Consider the following 11408-nt stretch of genomic DNA (forward strand, 5'->3'; position numbering starts at 1 on the left):
AACAGTGGGGAAGTTCCTTTAAAAACTAAAAACAGAGCTACCAGCAGGCTTCCCTGGTGGCTCAGATGGTAGAGAATCCACCCGCAATGTGGAAGACCTGAGTTTGATCCTTGGGTTGGGAAGATTCCCTGGAGGGGAGGGCATGGCAACCCACTCCAGTATTCTTGCCTGGGGAATCCCATGGACAGAGGAGCCTGGTGGGCTACAGTCCATGGGGTCACAAAGAGTTGGACACGACTGAGTGACTAGGCACACAAGGCGTATGACCCAGCAATTCCACTCCTGGGCATATATCTGGAGAAATCCATAATTTGAAAGGCATGCACCCTGATGTCCACTGCAGCACTATTTACAATAGCCAGGATATGGAAGCCATCTAAATGTCCATTGATAGAGGAATGGATAAAGAAGATGTGATATACACATAAAATGGAATGTTATTCAGCCATAAGAAGTGAAATAGTGCCATTTGCAGAGACGTGGATGGATAGAGAATGTCAGAGTGAAGTAAGTCAGAGAAAAATATCATGTAATACTGCTTATTTGTGAAATCTAGAAAAATGGTAGAGGTGAACTTATTTTCAAAGCAGAAACGCAGTCACAGATGTAGAGAACAAACTTACCAAGGAGGGAAGAGGAGGGTGGGATGAATTAGGAGACTGGTGCTGACATATACGCTACTATATATAAAATGGATAGCAAATGAGAACCTACTGTATCACACAGGGTGCTCGGTGGTGACCTAGATGGGAAGGAAATATTAAAAAGGACTGTACAAGCACTGCTCTTTATTATTATTTAAAGATGTAGTTTGTTGGCCAAGCAACACAGTAATACTAATATTTATGAGACTAGACCTTGTAATCTTTGCTTCGTAATACCATTCTCTAGCCCACTGAGCAAAGTGACTAAATACACTATGTTAGATACAAATCTAAAGGCAGTCAAAGCACAGTATCCCTGGTTTAGCCACACTTTCCCCTCACTTTTCCCCTGTGTCCAGCTTCTCCTATGTTTCCTAGATTAAGAAAACAAGTACATTTTTGCAAAGAGAAAAATCAGAAAAATACATACATTTGCTTAAAGTAAGCATAGACCAATCCTAGGAAAAACTGATAGTACCTTGGAAAAGCATCATCCAGAGAAAGATCTAGATGAGAAAGGTCAGTTAATTAATTAATAAAGATCAGCTTATTCTCAACATTAATAAAGAAGATCTGCTTTAATTAACTTGGTCATTCAGTTCAGTTCAGTTCATTCGCTCAGTTGTGTCCGACTCTTTGCGACCCCCTGAATCGCAGCACGCCAGGCCTCCCTGTCCATCACCAACTCCCGGAGTTCACTGAGACTCAAGTCCATCAAGTCAGTGATGCCATCCAGCCATCTCATCCTCTGTCGTCCCCTTCTCCTCCTGCTCCCAATCCCTCCCAGCATCAGAGTCTTTTCCAATGAGTCAACTCTTCGCATGAGATGGCCAAAGTACTGGAGTTTCAGCTTTAGCATCAATCCTTCCAAAGAACACCCAGGACCGATCTTTAGCATGGACTGGTTGGATCTCCTTGCAGTCCAAGGGACTCTCAAGAGTCTTCTCCAACACCACAGTTCAAAAACATCAATTCTTCAGCTCTCAGCTTTCTTCAGAGTCCAACTCTCACACCCATACATGACCACTGGAAAAACCATAGCCTTGACTAGACGGACCTTTGTTGGCAAAGTAATGTCTGCTTTTGAATATGCTATCTAGGTTGGTCATAACTTTCCTTCCAAGGAGTAAGTGTCTTTTAATTTCATGGCTGCAATCACCATCTGCAGTGATTTTGGAGCCCCAAAAAATAAAGTCTGACACTGTTTCCCCATCTATTTCCCATGAAGTGATGGGGCCAGATGCCATGATCTTAGTTTTCTGAATGTTGAGCTTTAAACCAACTTTTTCACTCTCCTCTTTCACTTTCATCATATTACTTAACGTTAAAGCTGCATTTTACAAGTGTTAACACTTTTCATTTAAAAGTTCAGCTTATTGATTTGTCTGATAAAGTATAAAATCTTAAATATATTTAGAATTGAACTATAAGTGGTGTTTCATGTACTAGAGAATTTTTATATCTTCTGTAGATAGAACAGGAATAAAGATATTAGGAATATGAAGTAAAAGATTGTATACCATTTCCCAGAGGAATTCCCAGGAATTTTGTTTTTCTTATTTGCATAGTCAAAAGATCTCATAGCTGAGAGTAGGATGATGAATAAATAACGAATAGCACAAAATTTAAGTGTATCTTGAGTAAACAATAAAAATCATAATAGTCACTAACATTTGCTAAGTGCTTACTCTTTTATTTGCCAGAGACTGTGCTAAGTCCTTTACATGTTAAGAAAGGAGAAGAAAATTTTTTTTCAAAGAATTAAAAATTAACAGTATAGTAAAGTTTCATTAGAGAAATTGACATTAAAAGTTAACTTTGGTAAAGAGGTCGAGTATAAGATAAATGTGCAAAAATCAAAACCATATAAATGTGCAAAAATCAAAATCTCTGTATTAACAGTAATTGACTACAAATGAAAATGTCTGATGGAGAGGTCATCAAGAGGACATGACTGCCAGGTGACCTGCGAGCTGGATATGGAAAATCAGGGATGCCTTGTCTCTGTTCATCCTTGGAATGTACATTCTCCTCACCATTCCCACAGCCAGAGCCATTTCAAGGATGCAGCCTTGAGAGGGAATGTGTTGTTGAGACCATCTGGACAGTATGCGGGGCTGAACCCTGTTAAGGATGCTGACAAACTCAAGATTCTGATGGGTGTGTGTGGACCTGTACTCGTTGCACGGCCTTTGGAGACAAGCCTCCCAGTTAAGTCCTGTTGCTTATCAGGACTGGTGCCTAGTGATCGGCAGTGGCTGCCTCATTCCTCTTTCCCCACCCTCTGTGTTCAGGAGCTGTTTTCAGATTTCACCTGGGAAATGCCTGAGTTTGTGAACCAGCGATGTCCCAATAATGACAGTCAAACAACTTGTAAAATACTTAGGAACAAAATTAAGAAGAAAAGAAGCAGGGACTACTTGAGTAAAACTGTGTAATTTTATGAAAAGTCATAAAAGCAAGATCTAAAAAAGTGGAACAGTTTACTATGGTCCTAGGTGAAAAAAATACAAAAATGTCAGTCTTCCAGAATTCATGATTTTAAGGCAATTAAAACCTCAATGAATTATTTTAGGGGGGGAATTAGATAAAATTTTATCAGTTCATTTGGAATTAACAAATACCAAAAAGACAAGATAATTGTAAGGGGTGAAAGGAGACAACTTATCTACTGACTCAAAGACGCAGGAAAAGTATTAGGAGTTGTTTTAAGCCGCTGAGTTTTGGGGTGCTTTGTTATACAGCCATAACCGCTAAGACAGGCCTTACAGCTCGTGTATCCTAACTCAGCTGTACTCACCTGAGGACAGGGCTGGGGAAATTTGAGTTATGGTAACGGTAAAAAAAAGGCAAACTGGAGTAGGACCTAGAAGCTTTATGATTAGAAGAATAAATGATAGAATCAATTAAAATAGCAGTGGCAAGATAGAATTAGACAACAATGTGTATAAAAAAAAGACTGTTCAGTTACAGAGCTATAAAATAGAATATATCCTTGATAAAATAAATAGATAAGCACAGGAGTTGGCAAACTATGATCTGGCTTGCTGCCTTTTTTGTAAACAAAGTTATATTGGAGCATAGATACACACATTTAAGTATTCTCTGTGGTTGCTTTTGTGCTCTAGTAGCAGAGCTGAGTAGTTGAGACAGAGACCCTATAGCCTGAAAAGCTGAAAATGCTTATCATCTGGCTCTTTACAGGAAGAAATTGCCGACCCCTGCTCCTGGCTGATAGTTACTCCTACAGCATGGCGTTCCCATGGCAGAGTTCCTACTAACAGGAGAGGAGAGACTCAGGGAATGGAGCAATATACTCGATATTTTGTCTGTATATCTCACCCTTCTATTCCCTTCTTCAAGTTGGATGGGAGTGAGATGGCAACAAGGAAAGAGACTCAGACCCTCAGCAGATTTAACCTTGTGAAGTCAGAGAAGTCAGAGCAGTACATGCTCAATTGCCTCTTATCGTGGAAGTGAGATTGGAAGCTTAATGACAGTAACATGTCCAAATAATTGGATTAAGTGTCAGGCATGCTGTCTGACTAGATTTGGAGCTATATCGATTGAATTGTTTACTGAATAGGACAGTTTTAGCATTATGTTGATGCAGAAGCATTTCTTCTAGAGATAGGAACTAAAAATGTGTGAATCCTTAACCAACAGCATCCTACTGTGTAGCACAGGGAACTCTGCTCAATATTATGTGGCAGTCTGTGTGGGAGGGGAGTTTGAATGGATACATGTGTATGTATGGCTGAGGCCATTTGCTGTCCACCTGAAACTGTCACATTTTTACATGGCTATGTGCATGCTAATTTGCATGTCAGGTTGTCTTTGCAACCCTATGGACTGTAGGCTCCTGTGTCCATGGGATTCTCCAGGCAAGAAGACTGAAGTGGGTTGCCGTGCCCTCCTCCAGGGGATCTTCCAGACCCAGGGATCAAGCCCACATCTCTTATGTCTCTTGCATTTTTGACAGGTGGGCTCTTTACACAGGCATATAAAATAAAAAAGAGTTTTAAAAAATCAGCACTATTTAAATAAAAAAACCCCAAAATAATGTATGAATCGAATAACTATGTTTTAAAAGTAGATACAAGGCAAAAAATAAAAACAAATATGAATTTTATTAAGCAGTGGTTTCAATAGTAGTTCTCTCACTTTTATGCATTCAGTGGTTGTCTAAGCAATTACAGATTCAAAATGATCGGTGGCAGGAACATCAGGTTTATCAGCAGAAACATGAAATACGTAATGCTGACAGACCATCATGTATGTGTTCAGGGCATACAAGCTAAGATTCCTCTGAGAACATTCACCTTTGCATTTCCTGCCTTCCATGTTTAAACTTGTATCCTGTGCATTGTGTTAACACTTTTCTTTGCATTTAGTTTCCTTTTAAAAAATGAGAACAAAAGAAAAAATTTAATATCCCAATCCCTAAGGACAGTCACCATATACCACATAATAGCTGCTTTGAGGGACTTAAGTTTTTTATATTTTTAAATCTTTGGAACATAGGGAAGGTATTTGGTTCCTTTTATTCATATCTCTAATGGATTAAAAATATTGTGCTCAAAGTTTGCATAAAAATTTTTCTTTTAGTGCCAGAAATAAAGAGAATAAAGGACCTCCATCAAGAAAAGAAAATGTAACACAGCTTAGAGACAAACTTGGAAACTCAGTTTTAAGTGATTAAAATATATGAATTTAAAAGGTCGTCTTTTTAGAAAAGGAACTGGGGTGATGACATCGTCTACCTGATAACTCCGAAAGAGAGTGCAGGCGGTAAGGTAAAAGCAAGGGACTTTGGGGTATTATAGTAAGTGAGATTTTTAAAAATATGAAAGTACTTGTTCCAGACCTTTCCGTGTAATAGGTATTAAACATACGTTTGCTTCCTCCCCTTGCAAAGGAGAGACTATGTGTTTCCCATACTCTCGTGTAGCTATCATTGGCCATGGGACCAATTTGTGCCAAGGAGACATAAGAGGGATTTTGTTCAGGTTGATCCCTGGGTTGGGAAGGTCCCCTGGAGAAGGGAAAGGCTACCCACTCCAGTATTCTGGCCTGGAGAATTCCATGGACTGTAGAATCCAAGGGGGTCGCAAAGAGTCAGACATGATTGAGTGACTTTCACTTTCCTTTGCTTTTCTTAGAAAACAGATGGCACAGCCGGTCACATGATACTCCTTTTTTTCTGTCTGATAGGCAGACCTCAGAATGCTTCCTCAGCAAGCTCTGTAACAAGATATTTAGCAATTTCTGTTGTATTTGAACAAAGTTTGTATGTTTGTTTAAAAGTTATGTTTTGATTTGTATCTGCATTCCAATTAATGATTTTAATAAGCTTTGGACTTGATTATCAGCTTTGGAAAGCGGGGTTTATGGAGACGTTATTGTCAAGAACCACTTAGTAAAGCCCTGATCCTTTGAACATTTTGAGAAATATGTTGAGAATTTGCCACTAGAGACAGAGGTGGATCAAGGATGGTCCTCACCTGAACTTGGGCTTTGCTAAGTTTTTCCTCCTTTGCTAAAAGGTTGAAACGTATCTGCTCTCCCATAAATAATTCTCAAGGATTCCTGAAACACTAACGGCCCATATAATCTTTTTAAGGAACAGAGCAAGACTACCACTGACAACAGGACATTTTTTTATGTTTTTTTTTTTTTTTTATTCTAGATTACCCTTTGCAGTTTGCTTGGTTCAAGACTGCATCCAGCAAATGACAAACACCCTCTGGATAGCCCAGGCTCCTTGAAAGTCTTATAATCAATTCAATGGAATTTTAACTTTTCAGAAGGAAAAGTTAACAGGGATGTGAAGTACCTCTAGACATCTCTAGATTTCTCCAAAGTCAGTCCTGCCTTAGAAGACCCTCCAAACTAGGGAAATAAGCTGATGTAACCCTACAAGGTGTAAAGCTTCCTGTTGTCTTTTCAGCTGAGGTTTTGGGAACTGGGGCTTCCCTGGTGGCTCAGACGGTAAAGAATCTGCCTGCAATGCAGGAGACCTGGGTTCAATCACTGGGTCAGAAAGATCCCCTGGAGAAGAGAAAGGCAGCCCACTCCAGTATTCTTGCCTGGAAAATTCCATGGAAAGAGAAGCCCGGTGGGCTACAGCCCATGAAGTCACAAAGAGTCAGACATGACTGAACGACTAACACTTCCGGAAACTCAATACAGACATTTTTCTCTTTAGGGTCAAGCCATCCTCACATTCTTTCTGTATTTCCACCTCTCTTTCTTCATGGCAATCCTGCTACACTAGAGAGGTTTTTAATATGAGGAAAAAGAACACTTCAGTCTCAGAAAGATGCTTAGCATCAAAGTCCTCTAGGCAAGCTCTTTAACATTTACATTTTTTTTAAGTTTTCTTAATGCTCTGAGGAACACAAGGCAGTTCCCCAACACCTCCTACGATCTGAGCACCCCCTTCCCTTGAGAGACATCTCACTGCTGCTTTGGCTGCCAACAATCCCTTGTGAAAGGTTCCCATTCTCCTCCAGTGCTGAAGTCACCACAGGGCAGGGTTATGAAAGGACTTGATTATGGGATGCAATTATAGGGGAGTCTCAGAATCTGTCCAAGCAAGTGACTTTTTATGGTAACCAGGGCTTCCAGTTCCTGGAACTTACTTAAAAATGAAATCAATTGAAAAAAGTGTTAGAGAAAATCTTCTTCACAAAAAAATAAGAATAAAATATAACCAGTGGAAAAATACAAAAATGGGAAAATTTCCAGCTACACTAGACTTTTTTTTAATTGCTTCCTAAAGGTTTAAGTATTCTCTTTTTCTTTACAATTTTTTTCTTTTGAGTTTTACTGAGATATAATTGACAATCAGAACTGTATAAATTTAAGGTATACAGCATAATGATTTGACTTTCATCATGAAATGGTTACCATAGTATGTTTAGTGAACAGCATCATCTCATATAGATATAAAATTAAAGAAGTAGAAAAAGGTGGTTTTGCCTTGTGCTGACAGCTCAGAATTCACCCTTAACAGCTTTCATCTATAACTTACAGTGGTGTTAATTATATTTATCAGGTTGTACATTATATCCTTAGTACTTATTTTATAACTGGAAGTTTGCACCTTTTGACCACATTCATCCATTCCCACTCTTCCCTACTCCCTGCCTCTGGTAACCACAAGTCTGATCTCTTTTTCTATGATTTTTTTTTTTTAAGTGTAAATGCCCTACAACACTGTATTAGTTTCTGTTACACAACATACTGATTTGATATTTGTATACATTTCAAGATGATCAACACAAATCTGGTTTCCATCTGCCACCATACAAAGATATTACATAATTACAGACTATATTCCCACCCTGTACATTTCATACCCGTTATTAGATTTCTTATTAATGCAAATTAAAATGTCTTGTTTCATTCTGGCTAGGATGCACTGAAATGAGTTGTGAGGCATGAGAGCCTGGTGGAGTTTTGATGCCTCCAAGACCTGTAACTGGGCCCTTAAGTGTTCAGGAGAGCATCGTTCTGCCCTACCGCCAGCAGTTGGAGGATTACTGATGTCCTTTTATTTATTTAATTTTGTCTGTGCCGGGTCTTCGTTGCTGCGTGGGCTTTCCTCTAGCTGCGGAAAGTGGGGGCTGCTGTCTAGCTGCACGTGTGGGCTTCTCATTGCAGTGGCTTCTCTTGTGGAGCTCAGGCCCTAAGGCGCGAGCTTCAGTGTTGCGACTCCTGGGCCCTAGAGCAGAGGCTCAGGTGTAATGGCTCAGGGCTCAGCATGCAGGATCCTCCCGGAGTGGGGATGGAACCTGTGTCTCCAGCACTGGCAGGCAGGTTTTTTTTTTTTTTTTTTTTTTAACCACTGAACCACCAGGGAAGCCCACTGATGTTCCTAATGAGAAGTTCATGTGTGAGGAGGGGTGAAGTTGACTGCAGTAAGAATGAAGCATTTTCACTGGCCCAACAGGGTCAGCCAGGAGTGTGACTTGAAGCAAGCAGGGTTTCAGGTAAATAATTGGCCATGGTGTGCTGAGTGGAGAGGAGCAACTGCAGAGGATTCACTGAAAGAGGTCATATTTTTTCAGGGAGGATGGTGGGGAGGGGCCCACCGTAGGTGTTAAGAGATGGGGAAGGGAGGGTACCTTTGCCATCTTCCCAAATAAATCCTGGCGCTCAGAACTCTGTCTGACCTGTTCTCTGGTGGCCACATAGGCTTTAATGTCATTGGTTCACTAGTGGGTGAGCTTGTGACAATAGGAGTTCAAATTTATTTCTGTTGTGACAGCTCCAAATACCAGATGTGTCTGCTTTTAGGGTCTGTGTCTCAGGAAAGCCTCTGGTGGTCTTTCTTCTCCCTCTTCCCTGGTGGCCTCTCTCTAACCGCTCCACAGTACTGCCATGTTACAGGACACGCCCTCTGTATACTAAGAACACCTGTGATGATACCAATTTACATTCAATTTCTAGATTGTTTCTTGGAAACCTGCAGATGTCTTTTCCTAATCAGAATTTCAGGATGTAGGGAATAATGCTAATAGGTAAGCTTTACTGTGGGCTCCAATGTGCTAGGCATTGGGTGAAGTGTTTTATGTACATTAACTCCTCTAATCTTCACAACTCTACAGGCCAGGGGAGAGGCTGCTTCACAGGCATCTCAGCAAGGAGCAGGTCCAAGTTCCCCCCAGGTTCAGGTCTACCACATGCTTACCAGCCTGTGCTCAGGCTCCTACCTACCAGCTGCAGCAGCTCTGCGCACGCCTGGTGCTACCATCTTAAGTCAGCGTGGATCGTGGCATTTCTACAGGACGACCACAGAGCTGAAGTGTGGGGCTCCCCTGTTTATCAGAGGGACTCTGCTCTGGCATTCCCAGTGAGCGGCACCCCGTGAGCAAGTGAAACTAGACCAAGCCAAAGGAAAAAAAAGGTTTAGACTTTATTTTATTATCCAGATTTTTTTTTTCCTCCTGGGAGTTGTTAATGGGCTTTGCCTGTGACAGGTATATTTAATCACTTTCTGTTCATGAAAATCATTAAAGTTGGTGTTAAATTTTTCATATAAAAGTATGTTCTAAGGAGCATTGATAAAAATTTAAAATTATTTTAAAGTATAGATTATATTATCTTTTTCAATTTTAATCTTCTGTTTTTATCTTTCATAACTAGGATTAATTACAGTGGATACATGTATAAAAATAAAATCACATACATTAAGTTGGCTATTATTATAAAAATAAAAAATAGTAAGTGTTGGTGAGGATGCAGAAAAATCGCAAGCTTAGTGCACTGCTTTGGGAGTGCAAAGTGGTGCAACAGCTATGGAAAGTAGTATGGTGGTTTCTCAAAAAAGTTAACTGTATACTGCCATAAGATCCAGCACTCAGCTTTTAGTTAAACACCCAAAAGAATTAAAAATAGAGACTCAGATATTTGGGCACCAGTGTTGGGAATTCTGCCCAGAAAGGGAACCATACCCTTGGACTTAATGACTTATAAATTTGTATAATTTGCTAGGATTTCAAAACTTTTTTTTTTTCTACTTTTGTTTCCCAATCTTAAAAGATAGAATAATATAAATTTTCTTACTATATAATCAGGACAAGCAATGCTAACTGCTATAAAAGTAATATCTAGATCTCAATGGCTTAATACAAATACAGTTTTATTTTTCTAGTGCTTATCACAGTCTTCAGGTAGATGTAGATCATTCCATTTTCTGATATGGTTACTTTCAATCTATGGCTTCCTTGATCACTGTGGAAGAACACGGAACAGATACACTCATGCAAGGGCTTTAGGACCAGGCCTTGAAAGTGGCCTTTATCTCCTGCTCTCTTCATTCCGTTGATCAGGATTGGTCACGTGACTGCAAACCAACTTTGTGGAACTCTGAGAAATGTAATCTTGAATTCTCAGGAAGCATTAAAGGAATTATTGAGCATTTGGCTAGTCTTTGTCACAATTAAAATTTTTTCTTGATTTTTTTTTTTCGCAGAAAGATTTGGGCTATACTATGAGGATTCAGATGAGAAAACATGATAACATAACACTTGAATGAGGACAATTAGAAAATGAAAGTGAGATATTTTGTGCTAAGCATTTATGTTTTATGATCTTGAAACCCTTTCCTTACATATCATGCAACCATGATTGCTATTCTTTTCCTCATTGTGACAGCTCAGAATTCATACACTAAAATAATTTAGGCTGTGCCTGAGTCAAGCAAGACATCCAAATGGAAATTGTTTATTTAATTAGCCTCATCCACATGACTTATTTTTGCTCTTGATATAAGCATAAGAAGTAGGAAACAGTCTGATATCACCGTCCCCACTCTATAAAAAACAGAAGCATAGAAAACTTAGCTAAGGTTGTCATGCGAGCAATTGTCATAATGCTTATATTTCCAAGACAGATGGAGAGTGGATCTGGGAGGGCTCCCTTAGCAAAGCTGTGCTCATGGAGCCTGAATTTGAGCTCATAAACTATGTCCTTGATTGTGTGTCATGCTTGGTTATGGTTAGAAAGCTTATTTCAATATGGTGTTGTTGTTTAGTCGCTAAGTCGTGTCCGACTCTTTTGTGACCCTGTGGACTGTTGCCTGCCAGGCTCCTCTGTCCATGGGATTTTCCAGGCAAGAGTACTGGAGTGGGTTTCCATTTCCTTGTCCAGGTGATCTTCTTATGCAGGGATCAAACCCACATCTCCTGCTTGACAGGCAGATTCACCACCACTGAGCCACCTATGTGAGTGTACGTGCGTGCGATAAGTCGCTTC

This window comes from Bos taurus, chromosome 6 (assembly GCF_002263795.3).
Source record: "Bos taurus isolate L1 Dominette 01449 registration number 42190680 breed Hereford chromosome 6, ARS-UCD2.0, whole genome shotgun sequence".
Classification (NCBI taxonomy): Eukaryota; Metazoa; Chordata; class Mammalia; order Artiodactyla; family Bovidae; genus Bos; species Bos taurus.